This window comes from Pongo abelii, chromosome 7 (assembly GCF_028885655.2).
Source record: "Pongo abelii isolate AG06213 chromosome 7, NHGRI_mPonAbe1-v2.0_pri, whole genome shotgun sequence".
NCBI lineage: Eukaryota > Metazoa > Chordata > Mammalia > Primates > Hominidae > Pongo > Pongo abelii.
In genome coordinates, this window is record NC_071992.2 from 161,089,757 (window position 1) to 161,102,767 (window position 13,011).

Genomic DNA, 13,011 nt, shown 5'->3' on the forward strand with positions numbered 1-13,011 from the left:
TACAGGGGCCACCCCCGCTCTGGTCCATGCTCTCCCTTCTCAGCCCGGGGTCTCGCCAGGTACCAATAGCTGCCCAGCCCCTCCCTCCCAGCCCACAGTGGGTCCCCCAGTCGCTCCTGACGAACAAATCTAGGCAGCACCTTTCAGTCCCGAGGGAGCTGTGCCACTTTTGATACCACTGATCATGTTCTCTTCCTTTTATTTTTAAAGTTTCAACTTTTTGTTTTATAATTTCATGTTTTCAAAAAAGTTAACAAACAGCCTTCACCCAGATTCACTGCGTGTCACCACTCTGAAACCGCAACAGGAAGTGGAGCACGCATTGTGGGGTGAGCAGCTCAGGAGACAACTGCTTGGCACGTGGAGGCACAGACGGGGTCTGCCCACGGCCCGGGCGGGACCGGATGCCCACTAGGGTTCCCCACCGTAGCATCCTGTGCCGTCTCTCCAGCTACGAGGATCTCGTGGGGATCCCGTGAGGCCCCTGACATCCTGTTTCTCCTCTACTTTAACCCACGACTTTCAGCACCATGGATGCTTCTTGCCTGCATGCTACACTGAGCTGGCCAGCACACTGTCCACCTTGCTGGCTGGAATTCTATTCTAAGAGTCGCACGATAAAGAATTTGTCATGTTGGCAGTGCTGTTGTGGGGCGGCAGGTTACGGAGGTTTCTATTTTTCTGTATTTTCCAAGTGTACCACAATATTCACAAGATTACTACCATCATTGGAAAAAAAAAAACACATATTATCTTCCTATAAAATGGTGCATATTCCACGTATGACATGCAATGAATCTTTCCAAGTGTCCAGTTTTAAAGTTTTAAGGATTTAGTGGGCAATGTTTCCATGAAGTATCTGCACTCTTATACTGGCCTGTGCAGCACATCACTCAAGGGGATAAACGGTATCTCCCCGCAGGGGTGTTTTAATTCAAATGCAAACTTAATGACAAGGAAGGACTGTCACAGTTTATAATGAGATAAAGTTATATAGCTTTATTTTTAAAAGTGACATATGTGTTTACATGTATATAGTTGTGTAGAAAATTACTGGAAGTCTAAAGCCACATATTAAAAGAAATAAACTGGCCAGGTGCGGTGGCTCATGCCTGTAATCCCAGCAATTTGGGAAGCCAAGGTGGGCGGATCACTTGAGCTCAGGAGTTCGAGACCAGCCTGGGCAACATGGTGAAACCTCATCTCTACAAAAAATACAAAAATTAGCCAGGCATGGTGGGTGTACCTCTGGTCCCAGCTACTCGGGGAGCTGAGGTGGGAGGATCGCTTGAGCCTGGGAAGCAGAGGTTGCAGTGAGCCAAGATCGCACCACTACACTCCAGAGAAAAGATCCTGTCTACACAGACACACATAGAGAAAAGATCCTGTCTACACAGACACCCAGACACACACACACACACACACAGAGGAGGGGGTTACCTAAGAGTTGTGGAATTTGGTGCAATTTTAGCTTACTCCGATTTTTGCTTTCAAAATGTATAATGGAAAATTTCAAACACGCACAAAAATACAGAGATTAGTATAATGAATCCCATGTATGTGGTTTTAATTTTTCTAATTGCTAATGTGGACAAGCATTTCCTCATGTTCCTAGGCCACTGACATTCCTCACTCAGCAAACATACACGGCTTTGCCATTACAATGTTGTGTTTTGTTTTAGAAATGCACATCCTAGGTGACACCTCCCGCTCTGTCATCTGTGCTCTAAAGATCTCTCCGGCCGTGTGGCTTGTCTTTTCACTTTTTATGGTACCTTTTGCCGAAACAAAGTTTTTAATTATTATTATTATTATTATTTTTTTGAGACGGAGTCTCGCTCTGTCGCCTAGGTTGGAGTGCAGTGGCGCGATCTCGGCTCACTGCGAGCTCCGCCTCCCGGGTTCACTCCATTCTCCTGCCTCAGCCTCCCGAGCAGCTGGGACTACAGGCACCCGCCACCATGCCCGGCTATTTTTTTTTTTTTATTTTTAGTAGAGACGGGGTTTCACCATGTTGGCCAAGCTGGTCTCGAGCTCCTGACCTCAGGTGTTCCACCTGCCTTGGCTTCTCAAAGTGCTGGGATTACAGGCGTGAGCCACCGCGCCTGGCCTAGAAGTTTTTAATTTTAATATGGTTGAATTCATAAATCTTTCCTTCGTGATTTCTCCTGTTTCGTTTTCTTGTTTTTTTTTCTTTTTTTTTTGAGATGGAGTCTCGCTCTGTCGCCAGGCTAGAGTGCAGTGGTGCGATCTCGGCTCACCGCAACCTCCACCTCCCAGGTTCAAGCGATTCTCATGCCTCAGCCTCCCAAGTAGCTGGGATTATAGGTGCCCGCCACCATGCCCAGCTAATTTTGTATTTTCAGTAGAAATGGGGTTTCACCATGTTGGCCAAGCTGGTCTTGAGCTCTTGACCTCAGGTGATCCACCTGCCTCGGCCTCCCAAAGTGCTGGGATTACAGGCGTGAGCCACCGTGCCTGGCCCTTTTGACCTTTTTAAAGAAAACTTCCCTACTTCTAGGTCACAGATATTCTCCTTTTTTTTTTTGAGACGGAGTCTTGTTCTGTCTCCCAGGCTGGAGTGCAGTGGCGCGATCTCGGCTCACTGTAACCTTCGCTTCCCAGGTTCAAGCGATTCTCAAGCTGGCTTCCTGAGTAGCTGGGACTACAGGCATGCACCACCATGCCCAGCTAATTTTTGTATTTTTAGTAGAGACGGGGTTTCACCATGTTGGTCAGGCTGGTCTCGAACTCCCGATCTCGTGATCCACCAGCCTCAGCCTCCCAAAGTGCTGAGATTACAGGCAGGAGCCACCGCGTCTGGCAGATATTCTCTTATAAGTTACTTTTCACACTGAAGTCATTAATCTGCCTGCACTGATTTTTGTTTACTGTGTGAAATTTCATTTTCCCATATGGATAGACAGGGATCTTAGGACAGCTTGTTAAATAGCTTTGTTTCCTTAGTGATGGACAATGGCAGCTCTATCTTAAATTGAGTTTCTGGCCAGGTGCAGTGGCTCAGGCCTGTAATCCCAGGACTTTGGGAGGCTGAGGCAGGTGGATCACCTGAGGTCAGGAGTTTGAGATCAGCCTGGTCAACATGGTGAAACCCCGTCTCTACTAAAAATACAAGAATTAGCCAGGTGTGGTGGCACACACCTGTAATCTCAGCTACTCGGCAGGCCAAGGCAGGAGAATCCCTTGAACCCAGGAGGCAGAGGTTGCAGGGAGCTGAGATCACGCCACTGCACTCAGGCCTGGGTGACAGAGCGAGACTCTGTCTCTAAATAAATAAATAGAATAAATCGAGTTTCTGTAAGTGTGTCTGAGCTCCCAGCTGGCTTTGCTGATCCATCCATCTCTGTCTCTGCCTGAGCAGTGTCTTAGTTACGTGGCTTTGTAAAGTTGGTCCAAAGCTACACACTCCTCTCCCTCAGGCATATGTCAAAGCCATTCTTGACCCTTGGTTCTTCTCTGTGAAATTGAGAATCACCTCTTTCTTGGCTCCACATGGAGCCTGTGGATGGATTTCAGGAGAACCAGGCATCTCGGTGGAACTTTGGTCTCCACCCAGAGCCAAGGTGTCTCCCTCCACTCATCCAGGTGTCTGAAGGGCTTGGACACCTTCCCCTGACTGGCCCTGTGTCCCTCTCTGCTTTCACAGGACCACTAAGGGAAACCCTACAGCAGGGAGAACTGGGACCACCCAGAAACCTCTGCCGGTCCCAGCTCCAGATGCAATGGCAGACCACTCTTCTTCCCGAGGGCCTCACCTGTCTCCCTTCCTTCTCTCCATGGACATCCCAAATCACCACAGAGAACCTGGAGGGGCCAGCCAGGGGTTCCCAGCACCGGCTCACAGAGAACCTGGAGGGGCCAGCCAGGGGTTCCCAGCACCGGCTCACAGAGAACCTGGAGGGGCCAGCCAGGGGTTCCCAGCACCGGCTCACAGAGAACCTGGAGGGGCCAGCCAGGGGTTCCCAGCACCGGCTCACAGAGAACCTGGAGGGACCAGCCAAGGGTTCCCAGCACCGGCTCACAGAGAACCTGGAGGGGCCAGCCAGGAGTTCCCAGCACCGGCTCATATAGAACCTGGAGGGGCCAGCCAGGGGTTCCCAGCACCGGCTCACCGACAACCTGAAGGGGCCAGCCAGGGGTTCCCAGCACCGGCTCCGGCTCACCGACAACCTGGAGGGGCCAGCCAGGGGTTCCCAGCACTGGCTCACAGAGAACCTGGAGGAGCCAGCCAGGGGTTCCCAGCACCGGCTCACCGAGAACCTGGAGGGGCCAGCCAGGGGTTCCTAGCACCGGCTTCCCCTCGTGCACTCTCTGGCCCTTAGCTCCAGGGCAACTCTCCCTGGAGATGACCCTTGACCTTAGCCTGTGATATAAAGTGTCAATGTCTCCCATTGTTAGAAACATAGGGACACCAACATGGTACACTTCAAACCCCCACAGTTCAGCACTCTAGGGAGAGAGGATTGAGGCTTGGCGGGGCCAGGACCTCCCGCCCATGGTGCCACGCGCTGCAGCCTGGGCCTCCCGAGGATGTTGCTGGTTGTGGCAGCCCGCTGCACACACCATGCCCTTAAATCTCAACCCTCATGGGCCCCTGCAGGGCCCATAGTTTAAATGAGAAAGAGAATCCAAGGATCACACAAATAAAAATGGCAACTGTTGAAAGGAGGTGGATGGGTGCCCTGCCTTCCCCCTGGAGCCCGGCTCTCCCCGAGGGACAGATGGGGCATCCCTGCACCCCCATGGCTCAGCCAGGCTCTCCACTTTTGTTACCTGACCCCCATGACTCAGGGCAGTTGTTTTTTTTTTTTTTTTGAGACAAAATCTTGCTTTGTCACCCAGGCTGGAGTGCAGTGGTGCGATCCCAGCTCACTGCAACCTCCACCTCCCAGGTTTAAGCAATTCTCCTGCCTCAGCCCCCCAAGTAGCTGGGATTACAGGTGTGTGCCACCACAGCTGGCTATTTTTTTTTGTATTTTTGGTAGGGATGGGGTTTCACCATGTTGCCCAGGCTGGTCTCGAACTCCTGACCTCAAGTGATCCGCCCGCCTTGGCTTCCCAAAGTGTTGGGATTACAGGAGTGAGCCACTGTGCCCGGCCTCAGGGCTGATTCTCAGCCAGCAGTGGCCACAACAGGACTTCCTTCCATGACGTTTCTCACACTGCTGGAAGTGCAATCAGCTCAGCCCTCTGCCCAGAATCACTCCCGGCTCTGGGCTCCACCCTGGTGATGGGCTCCACTCTCCTCTGCCCCACAGGGTGTGCCCAGGATACCCCCAGTGTCTCTTCCAGTCTTATCCCTCCCATGGCCGCAGTGTGCGGGACAGTTCTCTCCCCAGGAGGCCAGACCCCATGTGGCAGTCCCAGGCTCCCCTGAGCCCTTAGTGATAGCCTCAGGAGCAGCCTTGGAGTGTGACTCCTTCACAGACACTGGGCTTCAACCTGGGGCAGTGGCCAGAAAACTCTGGCTGATGCAGGTACCATGCTTATTTCCACGTGCCAGGTCCCATACTGACACAGGGCTCAGAGCCTGCCCAGGGAAGGGGGCCTGGATGACAGCCCAGAAGCAGAAGTGTCCCCAGGACAGTTCCCACTGGCACTGGCTGGCCTGGGCTGCTGTCGGTCTGCTCTGCGGGACAGCAGCCATCAGCAACCCCACATGGCTGCACGCCCATCTCATACACCAGGATGGGCAATGATATGGTTTGGCTGTGTCCCCACCCAAATCTCCTCCTGAATTGTAGTTCCCATAACCCCCATGTGTCGTGGGAGGGAACAAGTGGAGGTAATTGAATCATGGGGGCGGCCTCCCCCATCCTGTTCTCGTGATAGTGAGTTCTCATGAGATCTGATGGTTTTACAAGGGGCTTCCCCTTCCCTGGGCTCTCATTCTCTCTCCTGCCGCCATGTGAAGAAGCACTTGTTTCATCCCCTTCCACCATGACTGTTCCCTGGGCGCCCCCAGCCATGTGGAACTAAGTCAACTAAACCTCTTTTCTTTGTAAGTTGTCCAGTGTCAGGTGTGCCTTTAGTTGCAGCATGAGGACGGGCTAATACAGGCATCAAATAAGGGACAGCCAGGTAAGCACAAGGAAGAACCAATTGAAAACCAACAGAGAAGGAAAGAAGCTACAGCAGCTCCTCAGGGGATCCGGGTTCGGAGCCAGCACGCGTGGAATGCACACTGCTGTGACTGGCATTCACGACAAGACGAGTTTCTACAGAGGAAGGAAAACGTAGAGGGTGTACAAAGAATTGAGTGGAAAATCTAAAATGTCAAAATAAATCCCTGAAATTAACGTGTTATACAGGTTTAAGAAGAAACTAATGCCAAAGGATCGAGGGACAGAGCACAGGATGGTCAGAGGACAAAGCCGGCAGCATGGGATGGGGCCTGTGGAGGGAAGACACGGGAGTGGGCAGGGGAAGGCCTGCTGCGTCCACGCGAGGAAGAGTGAGGGGCAGAGAGACATTTTGCTTTTTTTTTGAGACGAGGTCTCGCTCTGTCGTCCAGGCTGGAGTGCTATGGTGCGATCTCGGCTCACTGCAACTTCTGTCTCCCAGGTTCAAGCGATTTTCCTGCCTTAGCCTCCCAAGTAGCACGTGCCACCACGCCTGGCTAATTTTTGTTTTTAGTAGAGATGGGGTTTCACCACGTTGGCCAGGCTGGTCTAGAACTCCTGATCTGCCCGCTTTGGCCTCCCAAAGTGTTGGGATTACAGGTGTGAGCCACCGTGCCTGGCCAGAAGAAAACATTTTTAGACAGATCAGCCTCCAGTCTCTGCAGGTGGAAGAGAGTGCCCATCACCATCAGGGAAATGCAGAGCTCGAGACACCGAGGAAAACCAGCAAGGGTGGTGGTCCCAGCCCCATGGGAACAGCTGGGGTAGACGGACCCAGGGACGCTGCTGGCAGGGACATGGGTTGGCCATGTGTGCCAGGTGCCGGTTGACAGCACCGTGGGGACTCGCTGCCTGGGGCCTGCAGCTTAAGACCTGGTAAGATTGAGGGCGTACAGACCCAGCAAGACAGAGCAGGGCCGCCCCGAGGGGTCCTGAGCACACATGCTGCATGAGGGAACCAGGCAGGGGCCTGCAGGCTGTGCGCTGCATCTAGGCTCATGGAGGCACAAAACCAACGGTGATGCCAGGGGCTGCCTGCCCAGTGGGGCGCGTCTTGAGCCTGCACCTCCTCGAACACTTCTCTGCACACACGTGTCTCAGCTAACATATTTTCAGAGGAAGAGAAATGTGCCTCACCCTATGGGGAGGTGGCCCTAAGCCTCGCTCAGCAGCCGGGAAGAGCAGCCGTATGCTGCAGGGACAGAACTGTGGGGACCACGGGGAGTGGCAGACTGGGTGCAGGAGGCGGGGCTCTCGCCAAGCCATCTGGAGAAACTCGGCCCAGGGCCTGAAGGGGAAGGTAAGACCCAGTAGGGCTGGGGACCCGGCTGGCCGCCTGATGCCCACGGCCTGTCTCCCTCAAACCCAGCGAGGGTCAGACTCACAGCCGGAGGCAGCACGGCGGCGCGGGGGGAACACAGCAAAGCCTCAGCAACCTCAGCCGGGCGACCACGGCCAGCGTGGGTAGGACTCTCGTGCGTGCTCACCGCGCCGTGAGATGAGAGCAGCACGCCGCCTCTGTGGTCCTCCTCCCAGTGAATCATGGTGAAGATCAGGCATGTCCAGGCGAGGGGCGTGTTACGCAACGCCGGGCCCCCCCTCCTCCAGGCCGTGCAGGTCACCAAATGCCAGGAGAAGGTAAGTCCAGAGGAGCCTGGGGACGTCAGGATCGATGTCACGTGGGACCCGGGGACAGAAAAAGGAAATCAGGTGCAAACCCGAGCGTCTGCATAAGGTGTGGATTCAGTTAGTAACAGCTCCCGGCAGGGGCTCATCAACTGCAGAAAGGCACCGGCGGCACGACGGCGAGGGTGTCGGTGGCTGGAGGACCCTGGTGCAGTGGACACAGAGGCTCTGTGCTGCCTGTGCCATTTCCACGTAAATCTAAGATTGTTCTAAAATAAAAAGTTTGCTTAAAAAAAGTAAGTAGTCTCCATATTTTAAAATGTTAATTTTATACTCTATAAATTATATAAGTAGCACAGTCGGCCTCATTTCGGAGCCAGCAGCTGCTCCTCCATGCACGCCTGTCCCGGCAGGGCCTACCCTGGGGCAGGGAGTCATGGCCCAGAGGGGCTCAGTGGACAGGAGCGCCCAGAGCAGGGCAGCGGGAAGCCCGTCCTGGGAGGACGAACTCCTCTGACACTAACAGGGTGGAACAAAGCCCCCAATTCTTCTTCCTGAGGACACTGACTTGGTGACCATGAGGCAGCTTCACCAAAACACAGGAGACCTCTCCAGCTCCCCGACGAGGCCCTCTGCCCTAGGGACTCCTGTGACCCCATAATCCAGGGACAACCAGGTTCCGGGAGGGGCTGGTGCGCAGGGCAGAGGGTTGCCCCCACATGTGCTGGCAAACGCTGCCATCCTACTCAGGGACCTGAAGCTAGGTCCGTCTCTGTGGCCTGTGGCAGAGACACCCACGACGAGCTCGGAGGCCTTCCAAGGCTCTGCCTCTGGTGTGAATCAGCAGCCCTGGGCACAGCCCAGGCGCCTGTGAGATGGGGGCTCAGGCCAGGCCCCAGCTCCTCCAGAAGCCTCAGGACAAGGGCTGCGGGCTGAGGGGCACAGAGGGGCACAGAGGGGCGTGAGGAACCTACAGAGGCTGAGATGCATGGGAGCCCCGCCCACAAGAGGGAACAAGATGTCACTGCTGCCTTGGGGCCCACGACGCCCTGACCCTGGTGCCAACTGCTAGCCCTCCATGCTCCCAGCTGATGTGAGGCGAACAAGGGTCTCTCGCCTGTCATCCTGCAGAACACAGGGCCAGCTTGGTGGGCCCACCAGGGACACCACGTGGCACGTGGGACAGAGGCCAGAGAAGCCTTCCTGACAGGGCCTGACAGAAGATGCCATCGACACTGCGGTTGGGGCAGGGCCATCTCTGGAAGATGCCATCGACACTGCGTTCGGGGCAGGGCCATCCAGAAGATGCCATCGATACTGTGCTCGGGGCAGGGCCATCTCTGGTGACCTTGTATAGCAGCACAGACAGGTCACTTGTGTTTTCTGACCACTGGTGATGAAGGTTTGGATGCTTGTCCCCAAACCTCACGTTGAGATGTGATCCCCAGTGTTGGAGGTGGGGCCTGGTGGGAGGTGCCTGGGTCGGGGCAGACCCCTCATGGCTCGGTGCCGTCTTCTCGAGCGTGAGTGAGTTCTTGTGAGAGCGGGTTGTTTAAAGTGTGTGGCGCCTCCCCCGCCCCGTGCTCCTCCTTTGCCATGATCAGAAGCTTCCTGAGGCCTCCCCAGACGCTGAGCAGATGCGGGCGCCATGCTTCCCCCACAGCCTGCAGAACCACCAGCCAATTAAATGTCTTTTCTTTATAAAATACCCATCATCAGGTGTTTATAGCAATGCGAGAACGGCCTAACACAAGTGACTGCAAGGCCAGTCTGCAGAAGGCTGCGGGGGCAGCGGTCACCATGTGACATCTCAGTGTGTGCCGAGGGGGTCTTTGTCAGCTCCAGAGACACCCCTACCTCCGCACAACCCAACCTGCTGCCCTAGCCCTGCCTGGGAACAGAGCCAGCACGGAGACCCCAGCCAGGCCCGAGGCTTGTCTCCTCTCGGTCCCTGGCTGTGAGCCTTGTTGACTGCCCTGGGGCCCAGCCAGAGGGTGAGGTCGCCCTGACCCCCAGCCCTCACCCCTGCCCTGTCCAGGCCATTCTCCATGCTGAAGATGGAAGAAACTCCCCAAACTGGGACCTGGTCATTATACCCTTGACACCTTCCACAGCTGGCACTGACCCTGGAGTGAGGCAATTCCCAGCAAAGCCGCCATCCTCCTGGTCCACTCCTCAGCCTGGCCGGGCTCTGTCACCTTTGCTTCCGTGACCTCCTGGAGCCAGGCGGCTGCGCAGGCCTGGGGTGCAAGGCCAGAGGCTCACGGTCCCCCAGCAGGTGCCTTCCCTGTCCATACACCTCCTCTCCGCAGCCGGAGCTGGACCCCGATGGACAGCTGCTCCCGTGAGCACAGACCTGCAGGGAGGGTGGCGCGTGTGAGGAGCACTTGCTGCGACGTTGAAAAGGACAACGGCAGATGGAGCAGCCTCAGGGCACCCGAGGAAACCCCAAGAAGGCACCTGCAAGCAGACACCTGCAGGAAGCTCGTCTTGAGGCCTGGAGGGACCAGAGGTAGCAGGGCCACCATGAAGGGCCTGAGGCCTGGGCTGACCTGACCTAATTCAGGTGAATGGACCCTGAAGAAGGACTTGTTTGCATCCCCTTCCACCATGATTGTTCCCTGCGTGCCCCTAGCCATGTGGAACCTCCTGGCTGGTCCACAGGGAGCAGGATGAAGGCTCCGGGAAGCCAGTGGTGCTGGGGAACAGGGTGCGTGCCAGAAGAGAGGGGAGGGGTGGGGGAGCAGGGGCGAGGAAGGGCAAGGTTTTTGGCCTGAGCACCTGGAGGGCGGGGCTGTGTCAGGTCTGGGGTCAGAACTCAGGACGCACACCAAGGACAGGCCCACATGGACCCAGGTCAAACGCGGTGAGCAGTGAGGCGCCCTCGACATCAGCACAGCCTCCCCGCCCGGAAGGAACAGGCCCCGTGTGCCAGGGCATCTTCCCCTGGATGGCGGCGTCGCCTCGTGCCTGCGGGGAGTGCTGCCTGCTCTCCTGTTCTCACGTCACTTCTGTTAGATTTTAGCAGAACAAAGTTGAGTTACTCCCAAAATAGTTTTTCTGAGTACAGAGAAGCTCAGACAGCAGAGAATCGAACATTCTATGCCCTAAAAGAAGTAATACCAATTGTTATTTTTGTTTAAAATGCACTTTCAAACGAATGTAATGGGATAATTCTCTCTCAACAAAGAATAGCATTTTGTTCCCTTTTTAGTGCACTCCTGCGTGTGTGTGGGCAGAACACCAGCCTCCTAAGAACACTGTGGGCACCTCCTGGGGGACAGCATTGAGCCCAGACCCTCATGAAACCTGAGGGCACCTCCTGGGGGACAGCATTGAGCCCAGACCCTCATGAAACCTGAGGACACCTCCTGGGGGACAGCATTGAGCCCAGACCCTCGGGAAACCTGAGAGCACCTCCTGGGTGACAGCATTGAGCCCAGACCCTAGGAAACCTGAGGGTACCTCCTGGGGGACAGCATTGAGCCCAGGCCCTCGGGAAACCTGAGGGCACCTCCTGGGGGACAGCATTGAGCCCAGACCCTCGGGAAACCTGAGGGCACCTCCTGGGGGACAGCATTGAGCCCAGACCCTCGGGAAACCTGAGGGCACCTCCTGGGGGACAGCATTGAGCCCAGGCCCTCGGGAAACCTGAGGGCACCTCCTGGGGGACAGCATTGAGCCCAGACCCTCATGAAACCTGAGGGCACCTCCTGGGGGACAGCATTGAGCCCAGACCCTCATGAAACCTGAGGACACCTCCTGGGGGACAGCATTGAGCCCAGACCCTCGGGAAACCTGAGAGCACCTCCTGGGTGACAGCATTGAGCCCAGACCCTAGGAAACCTGAGGGTACCTCCTGGGGGACAGCATTGAGCCCAGGCCCTCGGGAAACCTGAGGGCACCTCCTGGGGGACAGCATTGAGCCCAGACCCTCGGGAAACCTGAGGGCACCTCCTGGGGGACAGCATTGAGCCCAGGCCCTCGGGAAACCTGAGGGCACCTCCTGGGGGACAGCATTGAGCCCAGGCCCTCGGGAAACCTGAGGGCACCTCCTGGGGGACAGCATTGAGCCCAGACCCTCGGGAAACCTGAGGGCACCTCCTGGGGGACAGCATTGAGCCCAGACCCTCGGGAAACCTGAGGGCACCTCCTGGGGGACAGCATTGAGCCCAGACCCTCGGGAAACCTGAGGGCACCTCCTGGGGGATAGCATTGAGCCCAGACCCTCGGGAAACCTGAGGGCACCTCCTGGGGGACAGCATTGAGCCGAGACCCTAGGAAAACCTGAGGGCACCTCCTGGGGGACAGCATTGAGCCCAGACCCTCGGGAAACCAGAGGGCACCTCCTGGGGACAGCATTAAGCCCAGACCCTAGGAAACCTGAGGGTACCTCCTGGGGGACAGCATTGAGCCCAGACCCTCGGGAAACCTGTGGGCACCTCCTGGGGGACAGCATTGAGCCTGGACCCTAGGAAACCTGAGGGCACCTCCTGGGGGACAGCATTGAGCCCAGACCCTTGGAAAACCTGAGGGGGCACCTCCTGGGGACAGCATTGAGCCCAGATCCTTGGGAAACCTGAGGGCAGACAACAGCTTGGAGGATGCTGGGCCCTGGGGAGCTGCTGCCCAGAGAAAGGCACGGGCTTCAGACTGCAGAGGGCGACCGGGCCTCAGGGGTCCCACAGACTGGCTGGAGCTGGATCGCAAGGATGGAGGGGTACAGCTGGTGGCCCCGCAGGCTGGCTCTACACAGGGTGAGGTGGGGAGGGCATTGTGTCGGCTGGGGAACTCGCACCTCGGCCCTCCACCACAGAGGGTCAGCATCAACCCACAGATGCAATCTGAGGCGTGTTTGAGGAAGATTCATTTGGCAACAGTATTTAAAATGAAGTGGGAAGAGAAATAAGCCATTTGGTGACAAGGGTGGAAGGATGCAAGATGTCTACGATCCCCAGGGGACTCAGGGTACCTGGGGGGACGGGCCTCTTCCCAGAAGCTCCCAGAAGCTGCCGTCAAGGCAGAACAACCTTCCTGCAGCCCCTGTTTCTTGGAGATGTCTGTTTGCAGACAGCGATCAGCCCACATAAGCCTTTTCTGATGAACGTAATGAGTGCCACGTGCATGCCAGACAATTTGCCAGGTGCTAGGGACACAAGAGTGAACAAGAACGTGCCCTGCCCTGCAGACTTAGACAAGGGTGTCGAGACCACTCAATGGGGAAAGGAGAGTCTCTTCAACA

At 56.1% G+C, this 13,011-nt stretch overlaps 1 protein-coding gene across 10 annotated transcripts in view; it reads right to left on the reverse strand.

Moving 5' to 3' along the window:
* Positions 1-13,011, reverse strand: part of ARHGAP39 (Rho GTPase activating protein 39) — a 154,400-nt gene that overhangs the window by 51,358 nt on the left and 90,031 nt on the right. The window contains exon 3 of one of the 10 annotated variants that reach the window (XM_054519298.2): positions 9,895-10,125. The exons of 8 other annotated variants lie outside the window; for them this stretch is intronic. The gene's annotated coding sequence lies outside the window, so the exon portion shown is untranslated. Of the gene's footprint in view, positions 1-112; positions 7,798-9,894; positions 10,126-13,011 lie in introns of those variants that run through there. One more of the 10 variants, XR_008509438.1, reaches the window with a different exon arrangement.